This window comes from Notamacropus eugenii, chromosome 1, assembly GCF_028372415.1.
Source record: "Notamacropus eugenii isolate mMacEug1 chromosome 1, mMacEug1.pri_v2, whole genome shotgun sequence".
NCBI lineage: Eukaryota > Metazoa > Chordata > Mammalia > Diprotodontia > Macropodidae > Notamacropus > Notamacropus eugenii.
This window is the reverse complement of record NC_092872.1, coordinates 291,661,552-291,677,460: the sequence shown is the minus strand read 5'-3', so window position 1 is coordinate 291,677,460 and position 15,909 is coordinate 291,661,552. Positions and strand designations below refer to the sequence as shown.

The 15,909-nt window shown below is 48.3% G+C and overlaps 1 protein-coding gene across 4 annotated transcripts in view; it reads right to left on the bottom strand.

Annotated features, from left to right (window-relative positions):
- ADGRA1 (adhesion G protein-coupled receptor A1) overlaps positions 1 to 15,909 on the bottom strand; it is a 282,987-nt gene that overhangs the window by 99,570 nt on the left and 167,508 nt on the right. The gene's annotated exons all lie outside the window — the stretch shown is intronic.

The window sequence follows — 15,909 nt, the reverse complement described above, 5'->3', positions numbered from 1 at the left end:
TCTGAAAGCACAGACCCACAGGATTAGAGACCTTATTCATCACCATAACCAAAGTGAATCCTTGTTAACAACACCTGATGATAAGTTTGAGCCTGAATTCCTTGGCTCAAGAAGCTTGTATCTCTATTGCTTTGATGATAAAATACAAACTTTGATCCTTTCACATCAGGCTTTTGCCCTGTCTTTTCCACACTTACTGAATTTTCTTCATTCTCAGGCCAAATTATTCTACTTCCATCACCCCCCCCCCTAAACTTTTGCATGGGGTATCTACCATGCCTGTGACCTTTCCTCCTCATCTCCATCCTTTGAAATGACTTGCTCCCATCTAGACTCAGCTCCCTCCTTTTAATAAGATAAGACATTTTCTGACTCCTCCTTGCTAGTGCTTTATATCACCAAATCTTTTGTCTTTGCTTTGTACACATCTTATATTTACCTCTCTCTGTACCTGTTCCACCCCCACAACACTGACCCTCCTATTCCCCTAGCCTGCTCCTTTCAGGAAGAGACTATTTGATTTTATTTTTTGGTCTCTTTAGGGTTGGGGCACAGTGGGGACTGAGAGTTTGCTTGAGTATAATCACTCAGTCCCACCTTCAGTAGTCCTTGCTTACATTCCTCTGTTAGAGCTTCTGAACTGAGCTGGATCCTCCAGTGCTAGTGGACCCAGAGTCAGAAACTAAATAGTATTTTCTATGTTTTCACCTGCATCTCCCTCCATTTTTCTACCTCCCTGCAGCTTCCTGAGTAAAGCTGGAGACTCCACCATCTATCATTAGTGCAGAAGAGCAAAGCTTCCAGCTTGATATATTTTCCAAGATTCAATCCTGAAGTTGGCCAGCCTTGCTTGGGAACATGGGAGAGGAAAGAAGTGACTCCCAAGGAATCTGCAATCACCTGGCTATCAACTAATCAATGCATGCTCCCAGGGGCATTTTCTTGAGGGAAAATGAATTGGTTTCCATCCAAAATATGCATTTAGATGAAGCTGTAACTCACTCAGAGTCCTCTGCTGAAGTCAGCATGTTACAGCGTGTGGGGACTGGGTTAGAGGTTCCTGTTCAATGAAGACTCTGCCTTCCTAAGGAAGATCTCACCCAGGCTGGGTTCTCAACCACTTATTAGCCATCAGTGCCCCAGGGATAAAGGGAGCTTGGCTAGTGCCCATCTGGGCCAACCAATGACAGCTGATTGACAGGGATGCTGTGGCCAGAGGACACTGAGAGGCTCATCCAGTGATGGGTCTCTACTGATATCTTGGACTTGCCTCCTGCATATGTATCATTGATGGTAATGTTGACCACACCCAGCCTGGTTATCTCCTACTGTCCTCTGGGCAGGCTTTGGTAGAGACTCTTGTGAGAGTAGGGCAGGCCAGTTTTCAATCACAGAACACTCCTGGAAGACCAGTGGAGTTCAGAGGATGGGCCAGTGAACCTGGGATCCTGACTTTGGAGCAGGATCTAACCTGATCTCCTGCTGCTATTAGGGGCCTGTGTCTACACCTATCCATGGAGCTTTCCAAGGAAAGATGCAGAGAAGCACTGACTAAAGGTAGATAGTAGCAAACATATATTAAACACCAGATACCCTTGCCATCAGGGCAACAAAGGTTCCTCATTTGGTTTACCAGGGAGGATGGTTGGCCCCATAGCCTTGGAAAGACCATGCACCTTACTGAGATGGCCATTTGGTGTTCCACGATTCAATTCACTCAAGCCCAGACAGGGGCCATGACTTTCCCGTGGTCTCATGACTGGAGGGCAGCAGCCCCAGGGTAAAAACCAGGTCTCCTGGCTCTTGTCTGGAGTGCTCAGGCTACTGACCTCCCAGGGACCCTGGAACCAATCATGGTAGAGCCCATAGACAGTCAGGTATGAAATCCTACAGGATGGAGAGCCTTATTAGGGTTGGCTTGGAAGTGTGACAAACAGGCCCTGCTCCAATGTGTGGCTTAGACCAGATGGGGATGCTCTGTTTGAAGCTGGTCAGCAGGCAGAAGGAGGCCTGGGAGTGAACTGGCTTCTAGACTTAAATCTACCCACTTCGGCAAGAGAGAGTTGTGGCTGTCCAGGGCCTGCCGATAGTGGGAAGAGAGCAGCAAGGACCTTGGGGCTTCAGAATATGGACACAGAAATGCTGTGTGGAGGGAAGTCTGGCTGGACTGTCTCTTCCTCAGCCCAAGGATTCAGTATCCTCCCTGCTTTGAGTTACTGCTTTGGGACTACAGGGGTTCACTCCCTTGGGCTATGGGCTGTGAGGCAGGAAAGCCAGGTTCTGGCTTGTCTCTGCTCCTTAGCAGGTTGCCTCTTCAGGCTACCTCAGTTTCCTCTTCTGATGGTTTCCTCCACCTTCATTTGTACCATTCACTATTCTGCAACTGTGGAAGGAAGGAAGATTCTAGGTGGCATCTGTGCCAGGACATCCATCCAAAGGAGTTTTCAGGTCTCCCCTCTGTTCTCACTGAAGTAGCCTGTGCTGGGCCAGCTAGGGGGAAGCCAGGCAATTGTTACTCCGGCTGCATGACTGGCCCAGATGGACTTAGCCACTGTGGGCTTTGATCTGGATTCAGTGAACTGGTGTTTGAAAGGGTCTTCCACTAAATTAAGCAAAGGGCAGTTCATTGTTTTGTTCCATAGGTAATTCATAGACACTTTCTCTCCTCTTACAATCCAGCTTTCAACCTCATCACTCCACCCAAATTGCTCTCCGAAAGGACCAGTGACCTCTTAACTGCCAAAATCAATGGTCTCTTCTCAGTTCTCATTCTCCTATGCCCCTCCCCCCTACACTGTTGGTCACTCTCTACTCCCTGACATTCTTCTCTAGGTCTTCAGGACATCCTCTCCTGGCTCTCTTTCTCCTTGGATCCTCCTCCAGACCATGACCCTCTCTCTTCTGGCTCTCCTCCCTCTCTGACAGCTTCTCCTCTTGTATCTTTGGCTGGATCCTCCTCCACATCATGCCCTCTAATCATGGCTGTCCCTAAGGCTCCATCCTGGGCCCTCTGCTCTTCTCCCTCTAGATGACTTCATTCAGTGACCTCATCATCTCCTATGGATTTAATGACCACCTCTATGCTAGTGATTCTCAAATCAACCTTTCCTGCCCCAGTCTCCTTCCTGAATTTGTCTCATCTTCCCAATTGCCTTTCAGGCATCTCAGACCAGATGTGCAGGAGACACCTTAAACTCAGTATGTCCAAAACATAACTCATGATCTTTCCCCCATGGACCCATAGCCCCTTCCCTATTACTGTTGGCACCCCCTTTTCCCAGGCTTCAGGCTCACAGCCTTGTCTTCCCCTTCTCATTCTCCACCTGCCATATCTAGGCTGTTGACAACTCCCTGGAATGGACTCTTTGATCCCAGCACCCTGGCCTCCTGGATATTCCATGAACAACAGTCACCTCTTGCCCTGGGCACTCATTGCCACTGTCCTCCAGGCCTGAAACTCTCTCCCTCCTCCACTCCCTGGCTTCCTTTAAGTCCCAAACAAACTCCTACCTTCTACTGGAGGCCTTCGCCAAAGCTTCTTAGCCCAAGGGCCTTCCCTCTGTTCCCAATCTCCTATTCATCCTGTACAGAACTTGCTTTCTATATGCTTGCTTGCATGTTGTTTCCACCATTGGATTGTGAGCGCCTGGAGGGCAGGGACTGTCTTTGTGTATCCCCAGTGTTGAGCACAGTGCCAGTGCCTGGCACATAGTAGGGACTTACCAAATGTTATTGATTGGCTGGTTGTGAAAACATTGGTTAGTACCTCCTTGCACTACATGGGGTGTCATCTCCTAAGGATCAATCCTGGTCACTCTTACCCATGGGTCCAGGGTGTCCTTAGTCTGGCTCTCCATTTATAGATGCAGATTATGATTCCTCCAGACCTAAAATGGCCATACTCCATGGTTTGCTGAGGTCAAGAACGTTCATCCTTGGTGGCTACCCCTGAGGAGGTAAGCACACTTGAGCTACCTGTGGCACCTTCCCACCATAGCCTGGCCACCTTGCTAGGACCTGGCCATTTGTTCTATTTTGATTCAGTCTTGGAGGTCCCAGACTTCCCTCCATCCGCAGAGGAAAGCAGTGGAGTCTCCTGACCCTTATTCAGGATGGAGTGCTCATATGAGGGAAGAAAGAATTGACTCCAGGTCTTTCCCAGGGTAACTCATGTTGGAACCAACTTTCTAGGCAGTGTCAGGAGGACCAGATCACCATGTGACCTTGGGCAGATCTTTTGCCCTCTGAGCCTCACTCTTCTTATTAATAAGATGAAAAGTGTGGATTAGCTGTACCGTGTGCCTACTCCAAGTCTAAATGTGGGATGAGGGAGGCATGTGTCAACTCCTCCTCCGATAAGCCCCAACTTGGTCCATGCAGTCTGTAGATGCCACCTGTGCCTACTCATCCCTGAGCACTGCCAGGACAGGGGAAGGGAGGGGACTTTCTCTACATGGGCACAAGTTGATCCTGTCTGCTCCCCTCCACAGAGTCTCCTGTCCAGGCTAAAAACGTCTTGTCTTATCAACTGATGCTCATTTGCTTGGAATCCAGGTCCTTCCTCTCTTATAGTGCTAGAACTATTCTGGATTCTCCTTCTTTGTCCAAGTTCATTCTACACAGTGACGTTGAGACCTGAACGTAGCAGGGGACCTGACTGTTGGCACAGCTGCAACCTGGTTACTATGCTGATGGGCAACACAGCTCCCTGGGAACAGCATGCCCATAATACAGTCTTCTACATTCATGAGGCACCCATTAGGTAATCTGCCTGCAGTGAGGCATTGGGTAAAGTGCTCCAGGCTGGAGTTGATCCAGTAACCATGCATGTACACACACACATGCATGTACACACTACATGCATACATTCTCTCCTTTTACATACACATACCACACACACGCACATACACACAATGCATTCTCTTTCTTTTCACACACACACACACACAATTCTCAACAATCCCAGGAGGAATGTACTCAATGCTTTCACCATGCCCATTTTGCAGGTGAGGAAACTGAGACTCTGAGAGTTGAAGTCATATGGACAGTAAGGGGCCAGGCTGGGCTTTGAAGCCTACTCTCTGAATTCAAGCTCAGAGCCTTTTTCACTGCACCAAAGATGGACAAGCCAGTCATTCATAACTCAAGACTACAACCATCATGCCTTGAACACGAACCGGATACTGAATGCAGAGCAATGCAGGCAGCTTGCTATTGGCTTGTGGTGAAGAAGATGGCATCATCACAGTCACAGACATCATCAGTGGGGTCTGTAGATATTGTGATGATGACACCAGCAACTTCATGAAAGGTAAAAAGCAGGGGATCCAGAGCTGAGTTTGCCCCTTAGGACTCAAGGCTGTGGTTGGAATCTGAGCCTCAGAGGCTGCTAGGGCTGCCCAGTGACCAGCACACAGATGGCAGATGTTTTCTAGTAAATAGGCCATGGTAGATGACCACAGAACTGGTTGTTATTGCCATAGTGTAGATGCTCCTTTAGAGCTCCAGTGGTTGGGAGCTCACTATTTTATTAATGTGCCACCCACCTGTTCTCCCCTCCCTCCCTCTCTGTCTCTCTCTCCATCTCTCTCCAGACTTTTCTCCATCCTATTTATATTCTCTAGACATACTCCCTTTTGCCAAGTCTCTTTTAACTTGTGGATTTCAGAAGTGAACCCACCATGATCTGTTGAGTGCAGAATCTCTACGTCCCCTATATGGCCTCACTCTGTCTCTTTCTGTATGTGGAGACCACACCAGCTGCCATAGGATCCAGGGGGCCCGCCAGTCATTTGTTAACTGCTTACTCTGTGCCAGACACTGTGGTAAGTGCTTTCGGGTATGAAGCTTGTGGTCACCTGAGCTCCTTCCCCCCACATCATTTTCCCATCATTGTGGGTCATCTCAGGGCTCCCTGGGTGTGATTTTTTTGAATGCTGATATAAAGTTCCATACTGATTTTCAATGAACTCGATTTTGTGGGTTTCAGCCTATTGTTCCCAAATGCTGGAAATATCCTTTTGTCTTTAATTTCATCAATTATTCATTCAGCTTTTTAAAACCTGAGACTTTTATCATCTTGTTTTTTATTAATGTCATTGATCGAAATGGGATTTTTGGTTAGGGCTTAAATTGGAGCCTTGAGGCATTTAGCTAGAGACTTCCTTTCAGGCAACATCACTGCTCTGAAATTTAAAAACTTTTTATTCACCCTTTTCTCCACTTACTTCCTCAACTCTCATATCTAATAATTTATCAAGTTTTGGTAATTCTATACCTGGAGTCTTTCCCAAATCTATCACCCTGTCTCTGAGATGGGTGCCCCTGTCACCATCCCAGTCCAAGTGTCCCTGTCCCTCTGTCTCCTTCCCCTACCCCCTTCTCCTCTTTCTTTTGTTCCCTTTTCCTTTTCCTCTATCTCATTTCTCAATTTACAAATGATAAAATGATGCATAGAGAAGTCACACTATCTGCCAATAGTCACAGAACTGAGAATAGTGCTTCTATTTCCTGCTAGTGTTTCCCCAAGTCTTTTGGAGATGGTCAGAATTTCTATTTGTGACAAATATCACATAAATAATATGGGCTGCCTACCCCCACTCTGCCCTGGACTACTGATACTTGAGGTGATCAGTGAGAGTCTTCATCAGTTTCCTTGTTTTTGACTAAGACATACTGGATACCTCTGTTAAATTCCATTTACAGTTTGGCAAATCTATCAGCCACCTATGATTGATGAGGCTCCTGTTTATCTCCTCTCCAAATGTCTTCATCATGCTTGTTTTTCCAGGACTCTCTTGGGCATCCTCCTCTTACCCAGGTCTTGAGGTTTCCCGACCAGCATGGGGCTTATGGAAGGTGTATCCTCCTGCCTGGGAACTACACACTGGGGCATTATCATTATCCCTGGGCATGCTCTGAGAAAGAATGCTGTGAAATTCTATTAGTAAGCATTTTTATGAGGGTTCTGCTCATTACTGTGCCAGGGTGCTTTTTATCACCTGATTGATTAAACATATGTGCTGTTATTAAACAGAACACAGCCCATGAGGGAGCACTGCTGCTTGACATCCCTGGCTCAAGCCAAATCAGTCCATCCCACAATGAATTCTGCTGGTCCTCCAGCCTCCAGCCTGGGGGAAGGGCAGGGGAATTTTGAGGACACACTCCACTTGATTCCTGTTGGGGGTGTAAGCTCAGTTTTCACGTGGACAGTCTCGGGCAGGTAAAGGTGAGGACTTCTAAACCTTAGAGTTCTCATGAGGCCCCGCAGGGAACAGCTGGGAATTGAGGTGTGAGACACGGGCTATCTTGTGCATTTCTGCCTCTTCTCCGTGGGAAACGTGCTGGGGAGAGCATGCCACCCTTGAGATTGGCCCAGGGTCTGAGCACACCTGTTGTTGACTAGCTAAGGGTTGAGAGCACGCATGGTATTCACGTGCAAACTATGCGGCGGGAGAGCTTAAGTAGGGTCAGGAAAGCCTGAAGGCGCTCTTTGCGCTGCGGGGCCCTTAGAGGGCAGAGGGTCCCTCCCCTCTCCCTCTCCCATCCTCTTGCTGTATGATCCTTTCCCCTTGGGAGGAGGAGGATTCCTCTCTCCTGAGGAAGAATTCACCCTGCACATGTAACCAAGACCCTGAATAAAGCCTAACCCTTGTTCGACTCTGGAAAGTCTCTTCTCTCAATACGTTTATCCGGTTTGGCCACCGAAGACCTGGACGACAGGTAAGGTAAGACTCGGGTAGCCCATCGGCCTGGAGGCCAAACAGATTCCTTTGCTCCTTGTCTGCATTCATGGCTGAGCAACCCTTGGCCTGGTTCCCTCATAGCTAGATGTCACAGGTCTGACTACCCCTCACATCCAGAGACCCAATTACTCCTGGTGGAGCTCCTGCCATTTATGAACACTTAGAGATATCCATACAGTCCTAAATTGTTTGTAAAGGCATACAGAGTAGATCTGTGTGCATGTCCACAGAAGAAGACAGAACCTACAGAGTAATCCCCAAGAATCATAAGTCAGGCAGTTCAAGAACCATGGACAGTGCCCAAGCCAGGACCAGGTGTTTGTGGCGAACCTGAGGGTTAGCCTAGATTCCCAGACAGATGAGGCTTCAGGAATGAGAGGGACCTCCTCCTATAATTAAGAGCCCAAACAAGACCCTAGCTGAATAACCTTAGTACAATCCTCACAACAGCCCTGGATATTAATGCTGACAGAGAAAGCCCATCCTGCCAAGAAGCTTGAGAATCAACCCCAGGCCTGGCAGCATCTCCCTCAGCCCAGAGAAGACCAAGGAGGTGTGCTGGGACATGCCCAAGGAGATGCTCTTGCTCTCCCTGACTCCAAGGAGCCAATCTGGGGGAGTGCACCCCTTTAACAAAACCAACTTCCACGAAGGCTCAGGGGGAGTGAAAAGCTACCCAAGCACATCTTAGGAATGAAGGCAGCTATGAGCACTTCAGCCTTACTCCCCTCTCTTCCTTCAGAGCACATGACAATCAGATGTTCTGGAGTCCAGGGAAGCTTGGTGGAAAAATAAACATTCAAGACCAAGAGGAGGATGGGACACTTCACAGGATTGGCCCTCGGGGGTCTCTTTATAGGGGCAGTGGTCCCCAGAGGCTCATGCTCAGTCTAGGTAGAAGACTTTCTGTCAATTGGAGACTTAATGAGTTCACTTTTGGTGAGGGGCTGAAAGCCAACTGAATTAGATGTTCCTGAAGGTCTGACTCAGAGGGTGAGGGGAGCAGGGCTAGAATGGAGACCAGGGCCCATTCCCCTTTACAGCCCCCTTTTCAGGTGAGTTTTTGCAAGAGGTGGGGTTTTGAATGGAGGAGTTGCTGGATAATGAGAAGCTCGGCCCAGGTGTGGAATGAGTAATTGTGGTCTAAGCATCTGTTGGGGGATCTTTGGTCTCAACATTCTCTGACATTCCAAGGGAAACTGAGGGATCAGGCCAAACATAAACAGGATAAGATCACATCCAGAACTGAAAAAGGAAAGTGATGGGGCAAAGGAAAGAAGAGAACTGAGAATGGCATTGTGGCTTGGTATGCACCCCCTGGGTTCTCAGATGTGTGGCAGATGCTGTGGGTCTTATTATCCCCATTTTACAGATGAGAACATTGAGGTTTGGAGAGGGGAAGTGGCTCACCTCAATTATTCAGAAGTGGGAGCTGGTCCACCTAGCCACTGCTTTCCTTAATGCATAGTATGTAGTCTCCCACCTCCTGTCTGTTCCTGGAATGTGTTCCCATCACTTTTCTGCTTCAGAGGCTCCCTAGATTCCTTCAAGGCTCAGATCAAATGCTGCTCCATGGGATGCTGTCCCTCATCCCCTGGGTGGCAATGCTTTTTCAAATAATTTGGGTGGTTTCTGTGTCCCGTTGAATTGTCCCCTTCCAGAGTAAACATCCCATGTTCCTTCTGCCAGCCTTCTGGTCTCCTCCCTTTAGAATCTTGACATCTTGTCCACGTCCTTCTCAAATTGTGGTGTCCAGCACAGATCACTGCACTCCCAGTGTACCCTGGCCAGAGCAGAGAATAGCAGGGACCAGGCCTCCCTAGTCCTGGAAGCCAAATCCTTTAGGGCAGGCCAAGATTTTGCTGTCATTGGCTTTGTTCTCACATCCCATTATTCATTTCAATTGAGTTTACTGACTCCTAGGATCCCAATTATCTTTTTTCAGACAAACTGCTTTCTGAGCATGATTTCTCCATCTTGTACTTGAGAAGTTTGGTTGTTGTTGCTGTTTGAACACAGTTGTCAGATATTACCTTTTTCCCTACTGGTGGCTGGGTGGGGCACTGGTAGAGAGTGTTAGGCTTGGGCTCAGGAAGATTTGGGTTTGAATGTTGCCTCAAGTGAAATGATACATGTGGAGTGCTTTGCAATCCTTAGAAGTGAGTGCCATTATGATCTCTGAGATGGAAGGCCCCTTGGTTTTTATTCAGCTGTTGACTCCAGGGTCCTCCACGGGACACTTTCAACAGTGACAGAACCAAGAACCCATTCCATCAGTTTCAAACCACCTAATCTCTGCACCCTCTCATCCCCCTTTTCTCCATCTTTCTCTGAAATGCTTTTCTAAAACCCAGGGAATGAACCCCACTCTCACTCCTTCAGCACTCTCTGACCCTTTTTTCAGTATGACACAGCTTGATGATATGCAAGAGAAGCTCTATTTTTAGCCTTGCCTCCTTGATGGCCACTGTAATTACTTCTAGTTTTTGCCATCACAAATGAGTCTGTCTCTCTTACTCTTCCCCTGCTTGCCCCTCACCCCCCACCACACACACTATAGAGGCTAGTCCTCTGCTACAAATACTTTGATAAGTGGGACCATTCTTTAGTCGTTGAATGCCTTGGGGCATGTGCTCAGTAGTAGGATCACTGGATGACTTTTCTTGAATATTCACAAATGGCTGTCTAGACAAATTCATGGTCCTGCCAAGAGAATATCAGTGTGCTCATGTTCAAGTCCTTTACTGGGGACAACTTTTATCTTTTCTTATCTTTGTCAATTTGCAGGGGTGATGACTTCATAATTGTTTTAATTAACCAAAGCTGGTTTTTAAATGAACCTGAAAGACCCATTTCTTTCAGAAGAAGCCAAGCACTTATGAATTGGGGCATCACCATCCCAAACAAAATGGCTGCCCCAGGAGCATAGGACCCAAGGGACACCTGCCTCCTTTCTCCATCTTGTTGATCTTTCCTGGTCTTGTACCAGTGTGACAAGAGGACCAGGCTCTCATCATCCACTGTTCCAAGAAGGAGGATGGTAAAAGTGTGAACATCTGGGCCCTAAGAAGGACAACCTCTGCTTCTAGGCACTAGGCACAAAGGCAGGCAGAGGGGAGGATTTCTTCTCGGGATTGTTGGCCAGCAGTCAGTGAAGTGACCTCTTCTCACCCTGCTTGCTCCTTCAGACAATGGATACCAAGGGAGTGTTGCAGAAAGAATGAGAAGCTTAAGGCTCAGAAAGGTCCCAAATTCTGGCCACCAAGACAAGTGCCACCCTAACCCTGATTAAATCTGATTAAAACAGATGGTTTTATTTAAATTGTAAACTGCCTTGGGATCAGAAATTCTGGTGGAGAGTGGCAGAGCTGTGGAAAGTAATTGTGAGTGGCTCACACAAGACGAGGTGCCTGAAAATGAGCCATTGTTCACCTTGCTCTTAATTACGTATTTTTGGCTCCTTTGCCTGGTGCTCAGGAGGTCCACAACAGCCTCAGCAGCTTCCAGGTATTCTGCCCCATCTACCCACCTTATCTGCTTATCCTCACCAGGGACATAGGGTTGGACCCTGCCTACCCACATCTCCAGAGCTTGGCTGAGTCCTCTTCAATTCCTCTGTTACAGGGAAACTGAGTCACAGAGTCAGAAAAATACATGCCGGCATTTGTCTCCATGCCTCCAGCCTCTCCCTTCTTTGGACCATCTCCCACACAATTGCCAGAGATTTTCTTAAAGCACAGATCTGACTATGTCACTCCCCTACTCTAGAAGGTCCCATGTCTCCCTCTGGCTTCAACGATCAAACACAAGTTTTGCTTTCTTGTATTTCAAGCAACTCCCAGCCTGGCCCCAGGCCCCATTTACAGTTTCATTTGATGTTCCACTTTACCATGCCTCTTCCCCATTCTCCATGTTCTTGCCAAATAGGGCTTCGTTCTGTGCATGTACCACAGCCTTAGTGGACACTTCCTTGTGGCAGCCACAGATGCTCCAGGGAAGGGAGAATAAGCCCTGCCACTGGCTTCAGAAGAATCAGCAAGATGGCCACCCTTGAGAAGAGAGGGCCCATCAGCCTGGAGATGGTTGTTACCCTCTGGTTATGGCTGGGGTCACCTCAGAGGGATAATCTCAGGAGGCTAGAATCAGGGCAGCTGAAGGCATCCTGGTGTGCTGGGCCAAGCCCTTCACACAAGAGGACAAGAGGGCCAGAAGGAGTCCCTGGGGGAGGAGGGACCAGAACTTGCTCAGAATTCCACAGTCCAAGAAGGGCATCAGAGCTGGTATCAAAAGGCAGGAGAGCATGCCCATTACCTCCCCCCACCCGGCCCTCTGCTCACTCCTGGTTCTCTAATAACATTATTCCTCATTTGATTTTTAGCCAAATCTCCCCTGGTGGCCAGTGAACACTCACAACAATCCAATCTGTCTCACTTTGAGGTAGTAAGAAACCAGGAAGTAGCTGTGTGAGCTGGTCTGGCACCAGTGAGATGTGGCAGGGGGGAGTGAATGTCAGGATATTAGGATACCTCCTCTGTTCCAGAGCTGAGGCCCAGCAAGCAGACTGTGCCATGAACTGGGCATAACAACAATCCTTTTCGCTCCCTCTCTGGATGAAATCACTTCTTTATTGTGTTGTTCTGACTAGCACCAGCTGTTCTCAGAGCTCAGACAAGCATCCGCTGTCTCCATGTTCCCCTGGCTAGGAATCAGACTTGTCTCATCATTTCCATTAACCCTCATTGGCAGGGCTTCACTCAAGAACAATTAGGGTTAGGGTCATGGTATAGCCATCAGTACAAGTACTGAGATCTCCCCACAATGCCTCAGGTTCCCCCAGTAGGGGCCAGGCCCCTGCACATGTGTCTAGTTCTCTTCTTGCTGGCAAGCCATTTCCCTCACTTTGAAATGAAACTTTTGTTGGATTCCTGCCTCTCCTGTCTCTGGCCTGCTCTATTCAGCTCCAGCCACCCACAGGAAGGAAGCCCATTTTGTCCAGTTGACATGAGAGAGAAAGACCCAATGGTGCCCTGTCCTAAGGGTTTGGGAGGAGAAGTAGAAGTTGGACAGGGAAAGATGGGTTGCTGGAGGTCAGGATCTCTGCTTTTCACTTTCTTGGTATCCCCTGCATGTGGCACAGGACCTGGCACACAGTAGGTGCTTAGTAAATGTCTGCTGACTCACTGGAAGAGGAGTTGGAACAACTGGGTCTTTTCTGGGCTGCTCCTGTGGCCTCTGCAGGGGCCTTGCTTCTGGGTCTGCTCTAGTCTCCTCCCCCAGCCCCAAAGTGGGGCCCGCTATTGCTTGTGCACACAGCTGATGCTCAATGATTCCTGAGTAAATGAGTCCGCTTGTGAATGACTGTACAAATCCTAGAAGCAGATGGAAGCAGTGCCTTTGTCTCCCATAGCTCAAAGGGGCCTGAAGTTAGTGCCAGAGAGGTGGAAGTCAGAGAGGTGGAGGCCAGAGAGGTGGAGATCACAGTGGTGGCAGCAGTAACCCCCATTCAACCATGTCTGCACAGTGAGGCAGCCAGCATGGACAGCTCCTCTGATCCATACCCTCTCCCATAAGTCCCAGGGTAGATGAGGAGCCACTCAGGTTCACCCCTCCTCTCTGCTACTTGGCCACTCTCTCTGCGAACTTTCCATAGGTTTGGGACTTGAGGGTTTCTTCACCCTTTTCTGATCCCATTTGAAAAACCAGGACTGTGCCAGGTTTTGCCATAGAGGGAAGGTGGGCTCTGGATCTCATGTGGACACAAGATACTTCTTTTCCTGTGTGGAGTTAGTAGGGTTAGGGGTACATCTTTGTGAGTCTCTCAATATGAAACATGGAGGATTTTAGATGAGAGCACATGGAAGCCAGGAGCTCACACAAACATGTGTACATGGAGAGAGAGAAAGAGAGAGAGACAGAGACAGAGACACAGAGAGACAGAGACACAGAGAGAAAGAGAGAAACAGAGAGAGAGAGACACAGAGACACACAGAGAGAGACAGAGGAGAGAGAGAAGAGACAGAGAGAGAGGAGAGAGAGAGAAAAAGAGAGAAGAGAGAAAAGAGAAAGAGAAGAGAGAGAGAGAGAAGAGGGAGAGGAGAGAGAGAAAGAGAGAGGAGAAAGAGGGAAGAAACAGAGAGAGAGAAAAGAGAGAAGAGAGAGGAGAGAGAGAAAGAGGGGGAGACAGAGAAAGAAAGAAGAAACAGGGGAGAGAGACAGAGAGAAAAAGAGAGAGAAGAGAGACAGAGAGGGGGAGACAGAGAGAGAGAGAGAGAGAGAGAGAGAGAGAGAGAGCCAGAAGAGAGTGAGAATGAGTGTGTCAGACAGACATACAGAGAGAAACATACAAAAGCCATACACATGGGTGTGCATGTTTAAAAGTAAATAGGACAGACGAATAATTCTGGCCCCTGAATCTCAAGTAGTTATTCTAGGGAGCAGGGAGGCAAAGCCCTGGAACTTTGCCTGGGGTGGCCTAGTTCTTTCCAGCTAAAAGAGAAGCCCCCATGTGACTATGTGGGGGAACCCACCCCCCTCTGGTGAATTTACCCCCACTACCCCTTGCACCGTATGGACACACACATTTCTGACTATATTTAAACACATCAGGGTGATGTGGGCTGAGACACCTTGAATGACTGACCCAGCACAGGCAGGAGGTAGCAAGGGGTCAGGGTCTTCACCTCCTCAGTGAACATGACACTCATCATTGCCAATGGAAAGCCCAGGAAGCTCCTACTCCTCACCACTGGGTCCTGTGAAACTCTGGTGCACAGCAGCCCTTGTTTTCCCTGAAAGCCCAGGCACAGAGGTGGCTCGGACTCCTGACCAAGGACTCAGGACCAAATGGCTCCAGATGTGTAGACACAGCCACAAGCCAGTGTGCCTCCCTGGTCAGTCCTACAGTTGTTGCATACCCCAAGTGTGGCAGGCTCTTTACACACTTGCCCTCATGTTGGTCAACAGAGCACACAATGCATGAAATAAGAATGATACCAGCAAATGTACGAAGCTACAAGAAGTTTACAAAGTCCTTTAGACACAACCTTTTGTCTGGTCCTCACCAACACTTCAGAAGATAGATAAGACTGCATGGGGTGGGGAGGGAGGAAGGTGTTTCTGACCTCAGGATTTCATTAACAGTGCTGGCGCGGACCATGGACCAATGAGGAAAGAGGAAACAAGTGGGTGTAGGTGTTGATTAGGTGGGTGTCAGGAAGCTGAGCCCAGCTGTAATTACTGATGTCCCCCCACAAGGGCAAACACACCTTCATCAAAGGTGCCCCCCAGGTGTGAACACACCTTTATTAAAGCCAGAGGAAGCCTGCTGGCTCCATTCAGTTCTATCCCCCAAGTCCACAGTCATTAACAAATGAGCTCAGAAACACCAGAGCTAGAATTCCAGACAAAACCAGCTTGGTTTGGAACATTCCAGCATTGCACAACCAGAAGGTGAGTCTGTATTAAAGTGGTGAGGTTCGCTGCTGAGTTCAGTGGGAAGTCCCAGAGTCCAGCCTGGGCCTGACTGGTCTCTGCTTTGCTGAGTTCCACCTCTGGACCAGTCTGGTGGACTCATTTTCATTCTGACTACCCTTATTTTCATTCTGCCTACCCTCATTCTGACCCTAATCTCTCAGGGGAACTCTATGGCCAAGCCTGGGCCTCATCCTCCCAAAGTCTCCACATAGGCCCAATGAGATTCATTCCAAGGCCTGGGTACCCCTAAGGGCAGGATCTTTGGTGAAGAAACAACATGAAGAAACACACTTCCAAGATGTAACTGAAACTCCAGGCCCTACCTTGGCAATCAATGAGACAACCAGAGAACATTTATCAAAGGCACATTGATGTCAAGGCAACAGGCTAAGCGCCAATTCTCATCCACCAAATACCAGAGAGATAGAAGCCAAAATGACCTGGGGCTTGGCCTGTTTCAGCCCCCAGCCCTTGGAGGATCCCCAAACAGCCGGGAATATTTGAAGAACAAAGCCATTCATTTGATAGCAATATCTCTCAGAATAACTGATCTTCTCTCTGCAAAATTCAGAATCAGAGACACTGATTTTGATTTCCTCAACTAAAGGAAAAATTACCTTGCCCACTTCTTTTCAGGGTCCTACTTGGATAAGGGAGAAATGCATGACTAAGTCCTATTGATTTACTC